The sequence below is a fragment of the Anabas testudineus genome, chromosome 8, assembly GCF_900324465.2.
Source record: "Anabas testudineus chromosome 8, fAnaTes1.2, whole genome shotgun sequence".
Taxonomy (NCBI): domain Eukaryota; kingdom Metazoa; phylum Chordata; class Actinopteri; order Anabantiformes; family Anabantidae; genus Anabas; species Anabas testudineus.
Genome location: NC_046617.1, coordinates 21,658,160 through 21,675,871, shown reverse-complemented (window position 1 = coordinate 21,675,871; position 17,712 = coordinate 21,658,160). Strand labels below are relative to the sequence as shown.

The following is a 17,712-nucleotide window of genomic DNA, read 5'->3' as shown; positions in this document are numbered from 1 at the left end:
GCCAACAAAGGCTTTTCCACCAAGTACTAAAGCACGTTCTGCAAAAGGATCAAATACTTATTTCATTCATGCAAATTAGTTTATAACTTTTTTTGAAATTCCATTTTTCTAGATTTTTGTTATTTTGTGTGTTGTGTCTCTGTGTCAAATAAACATACCATTGAAATTATTGACTGATCATTTCTTTGTTAGTGGTCAAACTTACAAAACCACCTGGGGTTCAAATATTTTTTCCCTGACTGTATTCTTGTCTTTACACACAAATCCATGTCAGTTTATATGAAAACTGTCACTCACACATCTGCACGACCAACAACAGTGTTCTTCTACCACAAACCTGCTCAAAATAAAGCTGCACTTCACACCTAATGCAGTCTCCATGCTTTTATTTAAAACTGAAATGTGTGGAAATTGTGGAAATCCTGACTGAAAGTGTTGAATTCTACACACAACCACCAAAACAAACCACGTCAGTCCTGCACCTGGAAACAAAGCAACAGATTGAAACCAGCATTTTGATTAGTGACTATAATTTTATTACACATTTTCATAGAAGCTGCTACATCGGGGGTAGTCAATTATGATTTAAGGATGAACAGATAGAGAACTTTTCCTCATTTATTGTTCCATACTAACATCATGTTTGAGTTGCATTATAAGATAGTGGTACATTACAATTCATTTACCTACTATAATCTACATGACTTAATTTAACTGTAAGTAACAGCTTCAGCTTCTGAAGTGTGTGACGTCAACAACTCAAGTGAAGAAAGCCAGAATTAAATGCCATTTCAACAACATTAAAAGAAATCAAAAGAAAAGCAAGGAACATTTTCAAGTGTAATTGTGTGCTTTATTTTGTAGTGGCATTGCTACTGTCTCCGAGCAGATGAGACAGTGCTTACAAGTTTCCCACAGCAAGGATGTCAGCCTCAGCTCATTTTGGGATAAAAGCCCCATTTTCTGTGTCAACTTTTTAGCACAAGCCATGACACACACTGCAGCGGTTTTCACTTGGAATTCCCATTTACTGAGCTTCTATTCAGTGAAGGCCTGCCCTACTCTGCCTCTGATTGGCTGACATTCTCACCTTGACCAATCTCTAAACCAATGGCCAAGAGTACTGACCAATCAGACAGAGGTAGGATATACTAAGTAGTGGTGTAACCCAAATGTCAGAAAAGAGCTGGTTAAAAAAAAAAAATCATTTCAGCCCAAACTGAATAAAAACTCAGATATGTCCAGACCTCGACCACTGTCCGTCTATTGTTCTAGTGACCGCTGTCCTACATAAAATCTCTGATGTGTCAAAATTAATCCAGTGCGCTCCATCACGCTACTTCAGGTATTTAACATAATGGGATTACAATAAACAAGAGGCTAGTGAGAAGGGAGGGTTTCCTTAAACATGTTGGAAGGGGCATGTTTCTGGCTCTCATAACCTCTCCACCGGTGTACTGCAGGGCTCAGTCCTCGGTCCTCTTCTTTTTTCAATCTATACTTCTTCTCTAGGCTCTATCACCCATTCTCATGGCTTTTCTCATCACTATGCGGATGACACAGCTCTTACGGTCCTTCCTGCCGGATGACTCAACTGTCTCATCTCGCATCTCTGCCCGTCTCTGAGATCTATGCCTGGATGAGAAAAAGACACCTTCAACTTAGCATTCCCAAAACTAAAGTTCTAGTCTTCCCTGCCAGACCTTCAACTCATCAACATTCGATCGGTGGTGATTGTCCCCGCTAAGTTAGCCAGAAACCTGGGGGTCATCATTAACGATCAGCTGACCTTCACGGAACACATCTCCACAGTCTGTCGTGTAGATATGCCCTCTAAAATATCAGAAAGATCAGACCCTACCTGACAGAGTACACGACCCAACTCATTGTACAGGCGTTGATCTTATCTCGTCTTGACTACTGCAATGCACTGCTGATGGGGTTACCGGCATCCACAAACCACTCCAGATGATCCAAAATGCAGCAGCACGCCTCATTTTCAATCAACCAAAAAGGTCTTATGTTACACCACTCCTCAGATCTTTGCATTGGCTTCCTGTGGTTGCAAGGATCAAGTTCAAAGCTCTGTCTCTTGCCTACAGAGTGGTCAACTCTACAGCTCCATCTTATCTAAGGTTGCTTTCACACCTACAGGATTTAGTTCGATTAAATCGCACTCAAGTTTGTTTCCCTCTTAGTGCGGTTCGTTTTGTCCGGTGCGAACACGGTAATCGCACTTGAGTGCGCACCAAAACAACCGCACCGAATCCCCCAAAATGAGGTGGTCTCGATCTGCATCATCTATCGAACTCTGGTGCGGTCCTCCTGGTGACAACGCGCGCCAAACTAAAACGGGACCAAACGCTATGATTTGAGGACTTTGGGTAGTATGTAGATTCCAATTTCTTTCGTTTGTCCATCAAAAACATGCTGTCTGATTAATGGAGGACAAATGTGGAGACTTGAGGAGGTGAAGTGTCTCACAGACATCACATCTGATGACAAGCGATGTAACGTAATAAAACAACGGGATGACAATCTGCAGTAGTTAAAAATAATCTCTCTCCTGTCACAAACATACAGTAGTCCACAACACTATCTTCTTCCTGTATTTACTTTTTATTTCCCGCAGCAGAAACAATCTGACCAATAAGCGGAGAAAACGTTCTCACGTAGTTTGCAGTGACGTGTTTTGGTTCGTTTGGATTTTTACTCAGTGTGAAACCGAACCGAAGAGAAACTGATACAATGTATAAAGTCATCAACTGATTCGGATCAAAGCAAACAAAAGGTGTGAAAGCAACCTTAGTTCAATCATTCAGGTCTACATCCCCTTCCGTCCACTGCGCTCAACCGGTGAACGGCGACTGGTGGTACCAGCACCACACAGTCGACACCAAGCAAAACTCTTCAGCTCAGCGATGCCACGATGGTGGAATGAGCTGCCTAACTCTGCACGCTCAGCCACCTCACTTTAATATTTAAAAAACTGCTGAAAACAGAACTCTTCTGCATCTTTCTTTACACTGTTCCTCACTTGTAAGTTGCTTTGGATAAAAGGCTAAATGTAAATGTAAAATGTAAATGTTTTGAGTTTGACAGCACCAAAACAAGGTAGAGAAAGTTACAAACTGTCACTTTAATAAAAAAAAAAAAAAAAAATAATAATAATAATAATAATAATAATAATAATAATAATAATAATAATAAATAAGGTTAGAAAACTTTTTTCCCTATTGGGAAAACCACAGTACTTTTCCAGCCCCTTACAAAATGTGTCACTTATGCTCTCATTCTACATGACTTGTGATACACATATCTATCTCTGTACCTGTAACAGGAGAAGCTACAGAAACAGAAGTTGCAATTTGCTGCCATCTACTGGTCACTTTATGCTCACTTTTTTTTCCTGTGAAACACAAAATCTACTAAGACCAAATCAGTCACAGTGGACTCAACATGAAGATTCTGTCAGCGGCGAGTGAAACCACCCACCGCGAGGGATGTTGAACCCAATTAAATGCCAGTACCAGAATTCGTGGTTGAACAAGCTCTTTATTATAGATTATGAATATATGGGTAGGAGTCTGATTGCAGGAACCGGGTAGCCAGAGTGCGTGGATCTGCAGGAGCGATGCAGGGTAAGAATGTGAACGAGAATGAGGGAATAATGTGCAGAAGACATGTACTGACCTATGGATAAAGAGAGGAGAGCTGATGATGAAGCAGGTGTCGGGAGCAATGGTGAGTAGCCTGTAGAGGCCCAGGGTTAGCGAAGAGGTTAGCTAGGCACAGTGTGGTGTAGCTGGTTGGATTAGGTCCTCCTCTTCGTGTGCACACAACATACAGACAATCCAAGAGAAGGCCAGAGAGAAATCCCACAGATATACAAGGTACACGTCCAGTACTCACTACAAGTCATCCACAATCCATATACAAAATACAAGGTACACGTCCAGTACTCACTACAAGTCATCCACAATCCATATACAAAAGAGGGAGATCCGGTACTCACAACAGTCGTCCTCAGTCAGTATCTTAGACAGGGGCAAGAGCTGGAGAGCAGGTCCAAACGAGAGCAGGGGTCCAAAACCAGAAAAGGCAAAGAGAATCAATTCAAGGTCTTTCTAAGGAGCAGGGAAAAACTCAGGGTAGAGAATACAGTCCAGTCTGGAAAGTCAAACACAGGGTCAGGACAATCTGGCAGCTCTCTCAGGGGACGATTCAGAATATAAAGGGAGCTGGCACCAGGTGAAATCAATGAGCACAGCTGAAAGTGATTGGATAATTAGAATCAAGCTGCCAGCAAAAGGAAAAAAAAACAGGAAGTCAGCCACCAAACTAAAAGCAGGACAGGAAGCCCTTTAGGATCATGACAGATGTCTGAAAAATGAACAACCTGATCAGGAGGGCTGGCTCTGTTCTGGGGGTGGAGGTTCACATATTGGACAAAGAGGACAAGTGGTTTAAGAGAGGGGTGAGGAAAGCCTTGCATGTGCAAATCAACACCCCCTCTCTCAACAGAGGTGGAGGACTTAAACACAACCTGTCTCCTATTTATCATGCTGCCCTTTCATCTATCCCCAAAAAGATCAGGCCCAATTCACACCTGAACCAGGTTGGACACACTTTATGACTTAATTTCAGGTGTTAAGAGGGGTTAGGCAGAGGTGTGACTATTATATCTTTTACATCCTCCCCATCCTGTTACACCTAATGAGACTATTCAGGCCAAGGGGTGGAGGGAAACTAAACCTGGAGTACAAATTTGTGAGCTCCAACCAACTATCTTCAGACTGAAGAAGCTACTTGGATGAGTAGAGAAACGTCTCAACCTAACAAGAAGGAAGTCCAGTCCTCTCAATCATGGACAATCCCTCCCACCTACTACACAGTGTAAAGTTGAACAGGGGGACCTTCAGCCAGAGACTGATCAGCATCAGAGAACGAAAGGAGAACATCAATTTATTGACTGAAATATATGACAATTTATCATAACAACACTGTTATGAGACTGAACTACAACCAAACTCAGTTTAAATATCACACAAACCAATGTTAGCATCAAAACGCTGAAGTAAATATCATCAAATCTCATACAGTTGGTCTACTCTTTTTTCCAATTGTTCAAAATCTTCCATGGCCACTTTATGGTGAAGTGACCATGGGTGTTGCATTTACCAAGCAACACCCAGTGGTGCTTGGTAAATGGTGACACTATGATGCTGGTCCTGTGAAGGGCATCAAGTTTTCCAAAATCACATCAAGGATTAAAATTGTTTAAATCTCTGAACAAAGATTGTGTGATGACTAATTCTTGTCAGAATGTGTTTTCTGTGAGGTGAGGGTTGTATTCACTGATCTACCATCTCCACATGCTAATATAACTATCAAATTTGAAGTAATTTGTGTCATTGTCTTGCTGCACGATGAAGCTCCTCAGAGGATGTGAGCAGAGTCGAGAAGTGAGGATTTAAGTGAAGCATTTCATTCCAAATAAGTAAAAAACAACTCACAATGGTAGATGTTTTTACTCAAGAGCATCCTGGGTCTGGTTTTGGCATTCCTTAGGCTTGTTTTCTAAGTTGTACCTGAGCTAAATTGGAGTGGGACATTACAGATGACGCTGCATCCCCTGCATAAGCAGACAAAATATTTCCATCCACCTCTGAATTCATCCTGCTACCATCATGCGTTAAGATCTCAAGAAGAATCAGTGAGCTGTTCCAGAATAAGCCATGCAGCCAAAGCCATAACCCTACCTTCACCATGCTGCAGATGAACTCGTATGGTTTGGATAATGAGCAGTGTAAGGAATAAAAAATTGTGTCAACCCTACTGTGTCAACCCAAGTAAACTGACAGATGCTTAAAAGAGAGGTTTATTGACAGTATGGGAAATATCATTTTGATTTTGTAATTTTTGTTAGACTCCAAAACAGCAGGTGGCACACAGAAGGAGATATGAGACAGTGAGTATAGAGCCTGGGTTGCGAGGTAATGGTTTCTAAAAGGCTGGAGGATTTACTTGGTGATGTGACTAAGCAGAGGAAGGAATCAGGAAGGAATCAGGAAATGGAAGCCTGATGGGTAATGCAGTCCTGGTTTTCAGCAGTTCAGCTTGTACAGTGGCAAGAAAAATGTTGTGAACCTTTAGGAATTTCATGGTTTTCTGCATTAATTTGTCATAAAATGTGCTCTGATCTTCATCTAACTCACAACAATAGAAAAACACAGTCTGCTTAAAATAATAGTACACAAACATTATATGTTCTCATGTTTCTATTGAACATAACATGTAAACATTCACAGTGCAGGGTGGAAAAAGTATGTGAACTTTTATAAGTTCACATACTTAATAACTGGTTGACCCTTCTTTGGCAGCAATAACCTCAACCAAACGTTTCCTGTAGTTGCAGATCAGACCTGCACAACGATCTGCAGTCATTTTGGACCACTCCTCTTCACAAAACTGTTTTTAGTGCAGCAATATTCTTGGGATGTCTGGTGTTACTGTCTCTCTTAAGGTCATGCCACAGCATTTCAATCGGGTTGAGGTAAGGACTCTGGCTGGGCCACTCCAGAAGGTGTATTTTGTTCTGTTGAAGCCATTCTTTTGTTGAATTACTTGTATGCTTTGGGTCATTGTCCTGTTGCATCACCCATCCTCTGTGGAGCTTCAGTTGGCGGACAGATGGTCTTATGTTTTCCTGCAAAATGTCTTGATAAACACTGGAATTTATTTTCCATCAATGACAACAATCCGTCCAGGTCCTGAGGCCCTGTGCTGTGCTTTTTTTTTCTCCACACATAGTGTTGTGTGTTTTTTCCAAACAACTCAATTTTGGTTTCATGTGTCCACAGAATATTTTGCCAGTAGTGCTGTGGAACATCCAGGCACTCTTTTTTGAACAGCAATGGCTTCCTCCGTGGTGTCCCCCCATGTACTCCATTCTTGTTTGATGTTGTTTGAACAATTTTTGAAACAGCCTCTAATATGCATGTTGCTAAACTGTGATTGGTTCATAGATTAAGATTTTCCAACTCAATCCATTTCAAACCAGGAAGATGAACATAGAGAACAACACAAGTAGTTGTCGCTGTGGCAGACTATTTTCTCTCCCTGTAGGTAACCAAGGCCCTAAGTGAAACAATGTGCTTGAAGAGGATTTAGGAGAGTCAGTATTTCACCACATAGTGTGTTTTAATGGCGAATTTAAACATGAATTTGAGCCTTGTTGTCTTTTGTTCAATAATAACATAGTTACATTTTTCACTCTAAAGTTCAGGTCAACTGTCCAACAGCACATTACGATCGGGACTGTGGTTATAATGGCCTTGTCAGGTCAGTATGAGTTCATATGAAATTCATGTCTCACAGTTAATTATCCTGCGACTACATCTGTCGTGGACAAAGTTTAGTAGTAGAGTTTTACTTCAACATATTCAATGCTCTGAACCATCGTACAGTCTGAGTATGACTGAGTACATCTAAAGAATTCTCTTTACTGTTTCCACAGCTCTGTGTTTTCTACCTTCCTCTTTTCCTCGTCTCTACATCCTTGTTCCAACAGCAAAAACCTGGTTGATGCTCAGAGGTACTGCAGATCCAAGTGCACTGACCTGGCCACTGTACAGAATCAACAAGAGCTGGCTCAGTTCAAACAGCTTATAGGTGGATTTTATTATATCTGGATTGGACTACACACTGACACTGAACCATGGAGGTGGTCCCTGGAAAACCAGGACTACTATGGTGTCAGACAGGCTGATTTCAGAGCATGGTATCCCAGTGAATTCGGGGGTAAAAGGAATTATGAACTTTGTGTGGTAGTCTTGTTTAACGGTAAATCAGCTATGTACTCCCAAATTTTGTGTTTAAGGTTAGACAAAGATCATTGTTTGACTTGACAGAGAAATATTTAACACTCACGTCAGACACAATGTTTTCCTCAATCCTTAAAGGGTGATATTGTGTATTTTGTGGATTGATGTTACATGTAACAGAGCAGCCGTCTACGAACCACAGGGTGAGTGGTTCAATTCCCGGTTCCTTCTGGCTACTTGCCGAGGTGTCCTTAGACAAAACATTGAAACCTCGTAGTAGAGCAGATATTTACTGTCTGGCAGCTGTTCAACTACAATTTCCCCAAGGGTATCAATAAAGTATTTCATTATTATTGTCATGCCTTTCAGTTCATAAGTAATTAATGAGGCAGCTAAAATGTATTTTGGTATTGTTCTGGAAATTAGTCAGAGTGAGATTGGTGTATGTTAGTGGAGCTTTGTTAATGTAATTAGTTGCAGAGTGAGCGCTCTTCCCACTCTCTGTGCAATAATATATCTTCAACGTATTTTCGCCGTCGGTGAACTAAGCTAGTTATGACGGTAAAGCGAAGTAGTTCATGTCCATGCTGAATGTGCTTTTTACGTTTGTGCCTCGGAAAACCTTTGTCTTTGTAAGTATGCATATGTTTGTTGTAATTAGAAGTATGTTAGTTGTTACGTGTTGCATGTTATAAATTACGTGTGTTAGTGTAATTAGCTTAATTTACGTCAAGCTAGCGTGTGCGAGTGTAACATGCGAAATGAGTAATGATGTGTATTATTGTTAATTTATTTCCTTTCTGTTTTATTTCAGTTACAAATATAAAGTTAAGATAGGATGACGTGTATTTGAGAGCAATGTACCCCTCCATACACAACTCCAGTAAAGACGAGAAAAGCAAGCCTTGTTTGGAGTCTCCTACTTTTTGTTAGCTGGCTGTCTAGCTACACCAAGTCACGTGTTGTGAGGACAGCACAATTATTATTAAAATGTTTGTGTTTGTTGGCTGACAGGGAAATGCCCAGGTTTTAGACTGGTCAATACGCTTCATTTGAGTTTTTTCAAAACCCTGTACACTGTGACATCAGGCTGTATAAGTCCATGACTTGTCATCTGTTTTAAGCTCCTACACATACAGTGCTAAATGTTGCTGCAGCGGAGGCAGCGCTTTGCTGGAAAGGCAAAAGGGAGGCCAGCACCAGCCCGAAGTAACTGGGAAGAATTACAGAAAGTGTTTTTGTTTTTTTTGGCTGTGATGGAGATTTACCTTTGTTTCTCTTCTCAAAGACGGAACCATAAAACAACAAGAGATAGGGACACAGGCCAGAAACAGACTGAGTGATGGTGTTTTGAGCTAAAACCTGTCCAATCAGAACAGGACGGAATAGGGGAAGAGCTTAAATGAGCTGTTTCACTCACATTGTCACTTTTTTAAACTTGGAAAGGATTCAATCTTCTATCATTGAAGCCTGAAAATGAAAATCACACATCACAATATAATCGTAATTTTTCAATTCAATTCAAGTTTATTTATTTAGTGCTAAATCGCAACAGAATCATCTCAAAGCACTATATAGAAGGTTAGAACCTTCTAAAGTTAGTTAACACAACAATCCCTGAGCAGTACTGTGCAACATTAGAGAGGAAAACTCCCTCTATGTCATTGGCAGGACTACACTAAAATACTGGGTTTAATAGATCATTGAGACTGAAAAACCACTCACCAACCAATTATCGGAAAGGGTACAAACTCTGCCACTAAATTAAGGTTAGAGCATAAAAATAAGTGTAAGTAGAGAGGTCGAGAGCAGGGGGTATTCCAAATTTTACGGTGGGAAAAGGCCCTAGAGCCTACAGAATTCTTTTTAACAGAAATCGACAGGCCCTACACAATTAGGTACCAAAAAATGCTGTGGTTACATTAAAAGATTTTTTGAAAGTCAACACGTCATGCTGAAATCTAAAGATATTCAAAAACAGATAAGAAACAAAGTAACTCACGTGTTTTAGTCTAGAAAAAGTTACAATTTCTAAGACAGAGACAGACAGCAGGCCTCACTGACTTGGTTAAATCAAAATCGAAAAAAAGTTACGTCACTTTATAATATCATTCTGTTTGTACAGGTTCCCTACGTCTAAATGTGTTCCATATGTCTTGTCATGTTGTGCTTAAGTCTGCTTGAAATTACACTACTGATGGGACTACATATAAAATAAGACCTTTCCTGCTTTGTAAACTTTACACACAAAAAGATTCAACATGTTGTCTTTGAACAACCTGAGTCCTGCATTCATGACACACAAGTTTAAACACAACCGTTAGTTACAACCGAAAACTGATTTAAAGCATTTTACACGACATCAGTTTCCTCTGACTGTTACTACGGTTATTTAGTTGATTTCCTCAAACCTTTCAGTTTTATAAAGACATACCATTGCTATTACGACAGGGATATATTTGAGGTACAGTTTCAACTGGGAGATGTCTTTAACGGGCTGTGACGGGGATCAGTTTCAGACACAGAGTCACATTTTGGCACGACGTCACTAATTCCTAAAGAAAAACTTAAAATGGAATACGAGTGCTTGTTATCCATTTTTTCATTTTTAATGTGGGCACAAGACCGGAAATCGAAAAAGAAAACCGTTATCTGTTTTTCCATTTTGGTTTTGAAAACGGCGCTCTCTGGTCTCTGTTAGACTCTTGAAACTGACAAAGGTAATTCTCATCCCTTTTTATTTGTGTTGGCCGGTCACCCCACTCCTTCCCGTATGTCAGCGAGGTCACTGTGACCCAGGCAGTGCTTCAACTAATTGCCCTGTTCCTGAGACATCCACTGTCTAACATTCAATTTAATTCAATTTTACTTGTATGGCGCAAAATCACAACAGCAGTCATCTCAAGGCATTTTACAGTGTTTAAGGGTTAAGACCTTAAAAAGTATAGTGGTATAAAGAATTATATAGAAAACCCAACAACCCCATTTGAGCAATTATATTGGTCTATAATTTACTAAAACCCCTGAATCCAGAGTTGCTTTTTGAGTAGGGGTTTGACTACAGCAACCTTAAAAGCCTGTGGTACATAGCCTGTTAGTAAAGAGATAGATCTGATCTAATATGGACATGCTGATCAAAGGTAAAACATCTTTGAGTAGTCTAGTTGAGATGGGGATGAATTAATTATTGAAAATCATCCAGAATGATCTACGGGGAGGAAGGAGTCTAGGTACAAGTGAAGTATGGCAAATAAATCTAGAGCTCATATACATACAAGTCCATCCATGCCGTTTGCAGGAAGGATCTGATCCATTTCAACAGTTATGATTTTATTTATAAAGAATTTCATGTAGCAGTTGCTGTTGAGAGTTAAGGGTACACTAGGCTCAGCAGAGCAATGACTCTGTCAGAAAAATTCCAGCAGGCCAAAGTAGCAACAGTTAAAACTTGGATAACTGTGTTTTATCTAAGTATGCATAACTACTTTCTGTGTGTGAATTTGAGTGTGATAAATATGCAGCCTAAAATATGTAATGTAACATGTAATGTCCAGGTTGTACAGATGCTCTTGCTCTGATTTTCCAGTCACAAGCAGATCATCCAAGTACACAAAACATACACATCTATCATAATTATAAGAAATAAGAAGCTCAAACCATTCTCAGGGACACTACACACCCTGGACACTCTCTCTTTGAACTGTTGCCATCAGGGAGAAGGTTCAGGTTTAAGACAGATTTAAGAAAAGCTTTTATCCAGTAACGGACTATAGGAACTAGTACTGTAACTGTGACAGTATGCTCACTTGTGGGAGTGAGAGCTGGTCCGGAGCACAATGTGATGTGATCTTCTTTGATTACTTGAAGGGTTGTTTGTGTCTTATTTTGTCTTTTGACTGTCTCTGATTATTTATTCAGTTTTTTGTTTGTTTTTTTATTCCTTTCATTCCATATATATATGGCACAGACTGGTTGGCACCTTAATCTCGTTGTACGATGTTGCAATGACAATAAAGTTTATCTTTATCTTTATCTTTAATTCCCATAATTCTCTGAAAAATAGAAGGTTTTGTACACAAAAAGTCTGTAGTGTGTGTTTATTGTTGCAGAGGCCAAGTCAATTTTGGGAAACACTTTTCTTCCATTCAAGGTGGCCAACACCCCCTTAATTCTTGGAAGGGGGTACATTTCTGTGTCCACCACCTCATTAAAAGTCACCTTTTAATGTCCACACAGCCTCAATGTTTTGTATTGTTTGCCTACCGGATCTACTGGAGTTGCCCACTCACTGTGTTTCACTGGTTATATAATCCCTGCTCCCCTCTCCAATTCCTTGTCTACCTGGCCTTGGATTGCAAAGGGCAGGGAACTGCTTTAAAAAACCAGCGGTCTGCGTCAGCCTTCACCTGAATGGTGTCCTCTTTAAGTGTGCTCAATTTATCCTTGAACAGGTCTGGGCGTCTCTCCAACACTTCCTGCACTGCTTTAAACTCCTGCTTCTTCTCTGTGGTTAGCTTTTTAATTTTCAGACAGTTACGACCATTGCGGACCCTTACCTCCGACCACTAGTGCTGGTCATTTGTGTTTCCGGCCTTCAGTCTTTTGTTTGGTGTATATGTGAAGCCTAACATGTTTTCCACAGTAGCTTGTCCTTGAACTGAGACTGGTACTGTGTCTCTGGGATAACGGTTCTATCTGCTCCTGTGTCTACATCTTTCACTTTCCTCCATATTGTGCACTGTAAACATCCCCTAACCATTCCCCAATCTGAGTTATGTCCTTCACTGACACATTTTGAATCACTGTTCTTAGCTGAATGGAACATTTCCATTTTGGCTTTTGTTGGCTGTTCTGTGCACTACAAGCTCATTACATTTGTCCTTTCTGGCAATTATGGCACAATTATGGCACACGTCTTTGAAAGGACACCTGTACCTGTAACAACTGTCTTGTCCTTTTAGTGGTATTTTCACTTTGTATTCTCTGAACACCATTGCATGTCATTAACTTTGTGTCTACTCTCTCCTGTAGTTGTGTTTCCTCCTCTCTGTCTCCCTCTCTCTGTTCTCCTCTGCAGGTATCCTCCTCCTTGGAGCTGTATGTCTCCAGAGTCCAGTTACTGGTCGCACCAACCTGTCCAGTGTTTTTGCTGCTTGTTGTTGTTTTTTGTTGCCTGCTGTTCTTTTCTCTCTCCTCTTTCCTCTCACCCCAACTGGTCAAGGCAGATAGCCACTGGTATTAAACACTATCAAGTGCCTTGAGATGACATCTGTTGTGATTTGGCACTTTACAAGAAATATTTTATTTAATTTAATTCAACTCCTTTGTCCTTACCATGTTTCCATGTTGAGCGCTATTTCAAACACTAGCAAATGTCAGTCTCTCCTTTGACAGCAGCTGCCTTTGACATGCCTCGTTCTGTGTTCCACTTATGAAATGATCATGAAGAGCACCAATGATAAAGTCCAGCACCAAACTCACAGTGAACGGTGTACTGTAGCCACAAACTTTGTGACAGTTTCCCCTCCCCTTGCCCTTTGCTACAGTGGTTAAAACTTAACTGTTTCACTTTGACTAAGGGCTTTAGCAAGTAATCCTTCAAAATGTCTTTACCTTCAGAATAGCCATTGCAATGTCATTAGCTTCAAAGAAAAGTTCAACACACTCTGCACGACTCACTTTCCGGGGTAAATTGGTCGACCTTTTTTGAGCAACACCATATCCCAGTTCCCCAGTTCAGTTATATACTGATGTACACACTATTACACTGACACAAGGTGCTAACTGTGAGAACTTTATTTCAAAATACCAACAACTTGTGATGTGTATGCATTTGTCTACACCTTGAAAACTGGCTCCTTAATAAGACAGTACCTTAGAGTTAAAAAGATCATAATACATTACAATCATAATTGACAGATCTCCACAGAGCTATCCAAACATAAGCTAATTCACCCCACCCTACCCTCTGTATTTCTCTTCCATAAGAAGAACATGGACAAGAAAGAAGACGAGAGCCGCTCTTTCAAATGATGCAACAGATAATTTACACTCAATGTTTTTATGTTAGAAAGGTGCTGGAAATTTGGATTCCTTTATTCAGTATGTAACTTCTCAGCTTTTCTGTAGTGAATAAAAGTTGGGGTAGGCCTTGGGTGGGTTCCAAATGCTGGTGGTCGCTATCTAATAGAAATAAAACAAACACCACATCTCTCTTCTCTTTGGCTTTTCCCATCAGGGGTCGCCACAGCGAATCATCCTTTTCCACCTCACTCTATCATGAACATCTTCTACCCTAACACTAGCCAACCTCATGTCCTCTGTTATAACATCCATATATCTCCTCTTTGGTCGTCCTCTTGTCCTCCTGCCTGGCAGCTCCATCTCCAACATCCTTCTACCAATATATTCACTATCCCTCCTCTGAACATGTCCAAACCATCTCAGTCTGGCCTCTCTGACTTTGTTGCTAACACATGCAACGTGAGCCGTCCCTCTGATGTACTCGTTCCTTATTCTGTCTAACCTGGTCACTCCTAAGGAGAAGCTCAACATCTTCATCTCTGCTACCTCCATCTCAGCCTCTCGTCTCTTTCTCACTGCTACCGTCTCTAACCCATAGAGCAGAGCTGGTCTCACCACTGTCTTGTAGACCTTTCCTTTGAGTCTTGCTGACACTCTTCTGTCACACAACACTCCTGACACTTTCCTCCACCCGCTCCAACCTGCCTGCACTCTCCTCTTCACCTCTTTTCCACACTCTCCATCACACTGAACTGTTGAACCCAAGTACTTAAACTCCTGCACCTTCTTCACCTCAGCCCCCTGTAACCTAACTCTTCTACCTTGATCCCTCTCGTTCAGACACATGCATTGTGTCTTACTACGACTGACCTTCATGCCTCTTCTTTCCAGAGCAAACCTCCACCTTTCCAGCTGTTCCTCCACCTGCTCTCTACTCTCACTGCAAATCACAATGTCATCCGCAAACATCATTGTCCAGGGAGATCCTGTCTGACCTCATCTGTCAGCCTGTCTATCAACATAGCAAACAAGAAGGGACTCAAAGCTGATCCTTGGTGTAGTCCCACCTCCACCTTGAACTCCTCTGTCTGACCTACAGCACATCTCACCACTGTCATACTTCTCTCATACATGTCCTGAACTACTCTGACGTACTTCTCTGCCACTCCCGACGACCTCATACAGTACCACAGCTCCTCCCTCGGCACCCTGTCATACGCCTTCTCTAAATCTACAAAGACACAATGCAGCTCCTTCTGACCATCTCTGTACTTTTCCATCAACATTCTCAAAGCAAAAATGGCATCAGTGGTGCTCTTACGGGGCATGAAACCATACTGCTGCTCACAAATCTCCACCTTCTTCCTAAGCCTGGCTTCCACTACTCTTTCCCACAGCTTCATTGTGTGGCTCATCAACTTTATTCCTCTATAGTTGCTGCAGTTCTGTGTGTCACCCTTGTTCTTAAAGATCGGAACCAGAACACTTCTCCTCCATTCCTCAGGCATCTTCTCACTCTCTAGAATCCTATTGAACAAGCTGGTTAGAAAATCCACTGCTGTCTCTCCTAAGCACTTCCACACCTCCATAGGTACATCATCAGGACCAACAGCCTTTCCACTCTTCATCCTTTTCAGAGCCTTCCTAACCTCATCCTTTCCAATCTCTGCTATTTCCTGCTCCACAACATCCACATCCTCCTCCCTTCTTTCCCTGTCATTTTCCTCGTTCATCAGCTCCTCAAAATACTCCTTCCATCTTTTCTGCACACTCTCCTGGGTTGTTAGCACCTTTCCATCTCTGTCCTTAATCACCCTTACCTGTTGCACATCCTTCCCATCTCTATCTCTCTGTGGGGCTAGCCTGAACAAGTCCTTCTCTCCTCCCTTTGTGTCTAACCTGTCATACAGCTCATCGTAAGCTTTCTGTTTGGCCTTTGCCACCTCCCTCTTCACTCTACGCTGCGCTTCCTTGTACTCCTGTCTACTTTCCTCAGTCCTTTCTACATCCCACTTCCTTCTAGCCAACCTCTTCCTCTGGACACTGTACTTCCTCATTCCACCACCAAGTGTCTTTACCTTCTTTCCTCTTTCCAGATGACACACCTAGCACCTTCCTACCTGTTTCCCTGATAACCTCTGCTGTAGTTTCCCAGTCATCTGGAAGCTCATCCTGACCACCCAGAACCTGTCTCAACTTCTGTCTGAATTCCTCACAAGTTTCTTCATTCTTTAACTTCCACCACTTGGTCTTCTTTTCTGTCTTCCCTCTCTTCTTCTTCCTGACCTCCAGAGTCATCTTACATACCACCATGCGGTGCTGTCTGGCTACACTCTCTCCTACCACCACTTTGCAGTCACTAACCTCTCTCAAATGACCTCGTCTACATAGGATGTAGTCCACCTGTGTACTCCTACCTCCACTTCTGTATGTCACTCTATGTTCCTCTCGCTTCTGGAAGTAGGTGTTGACTACAGCCATTTCCATCCTCTTAGCAAAGTCCACCACCATCTGTCCTTCCAGATTCCTTTCCTTCACACCAAACCTGCCCATCACCTCCTCATCACCTCTGTTGCCCTCACCAACATGCCCATTGAAGTCTGCTCCAACAACAACTCTCTCTCCTCTGGGGATACTCTCTATGACCTCATCAAACTCACTCCAGAATCTCTCCTCTTCTAACTCACAGCCAACCTGTGGAGCATACCCACTGACTACATTAACCATCACCCCTTCAATTTCTAGCTTTATGCTCATCACCCTGTCTAAGACTCTTTTCACCTCTAGAACATTGTTCACAAACTCCCCCTTCAGGATCACTCCTACCCTGTTTCTCTTCCTATCAACACCATGGTAGAACAGTTTGTATCCTCCAATGCTACGTGCCTTGTTGCCCTTCCACCTTGTCTCCTGCACACACAGAACATCTACCTTCCTTCTCTCCATCATGTCTGCCAGCTCTCTGCCTTTCCCTGTCATCGTGCCAACGTTAAGAGTCCCTATTCTCAAACCTATGCTCCTGCCTTTTCCCTTCTCTCTCTGACCACGAACCCTTCTGCCTCCCCTCGTTCTTCGACCAACAGTAGTCAAATTTCCACCGGCACCCAAAAGGTTAACAGCACCGGTGGCGGTCGTTGTTAACCCGGGCCTCGACCGATCCGGTATGAAAGTGTTGATGATTCGCATGGTTATTTTGGCAATTTTTACGCCGGCTGCCCTTCCTGACGCAACCCTCTCTATTTATCCGGGCTTGGGACTGGCACAGAAGTAACTGGCTTGCAACCCCTGTGGCTAGATTACAAAAACAAACACCACATAATGTATGAATAACCACAGGCTCCTGTTTATAAGTGCTGTTGCTGTTTATTTAATTTTTCTTCTGTACACTATAAAAGTGAAAACTTGAAATTGCTTACCATATTGTACATTTTTATTCCACTGGACAAAAAGTATTTAAACTATAACAAAGTAAGTGCTCAAACTATGTTAATTTTCTTGTTAAAAGTTGTTCTTACTTCATATCTTATGCTGGTTAAGTTCGCAAATTGAAGTTGAACTCTAGTTGGAGCCGTGGAACATGATTGTTTTGCATTTGTTGGTACATTTAGATTTAGGGTCAAACAGAAGCCAGTTCCTTATGTTAGCTGCGATACCAACTGTTTTTCTTCAAGTGAACTAAAGAAGGTGTAGATGTTGAATAAAGCCATGAGTACACAACACAAGTTAAATTATACACTGCAGTATTATAATTACTGTGTAATGTTTACAATAAACGATCGAGATGTTTTGCTATCTTAAAAATGATTTGTTTGTGCTGTTTGTAATTCTCAGTATGTTAAACTCAAATTTTAAAGTTTTTATT

At 41.4% G+C, this 17,712-nt stretch overlaps 1 long non-coding RNA gene across 1 annotated transcript; it reads right to left on the bottom strand.

Annotated features, from left to right (window-relative positions):
* Positions 1 to 3,535: 3,535 nt before the first annotated feature.
* Positions 3,536 to 3,909, bottom strand: LOC113161880. Its single transcript, XR_003298781.2, has 2 exons — positions 3,694 to 3,909; positions 3,536 to 3,623 (listed from the first exon to the last, which is right to left on the bottom strand). It is a non-coding gene; the product is annotated as an uncharacterized LOC113161880 (long non-coding RNA).
* Positions 3,910 to 17,712: the final 13,803 nt, after the last annotated feature.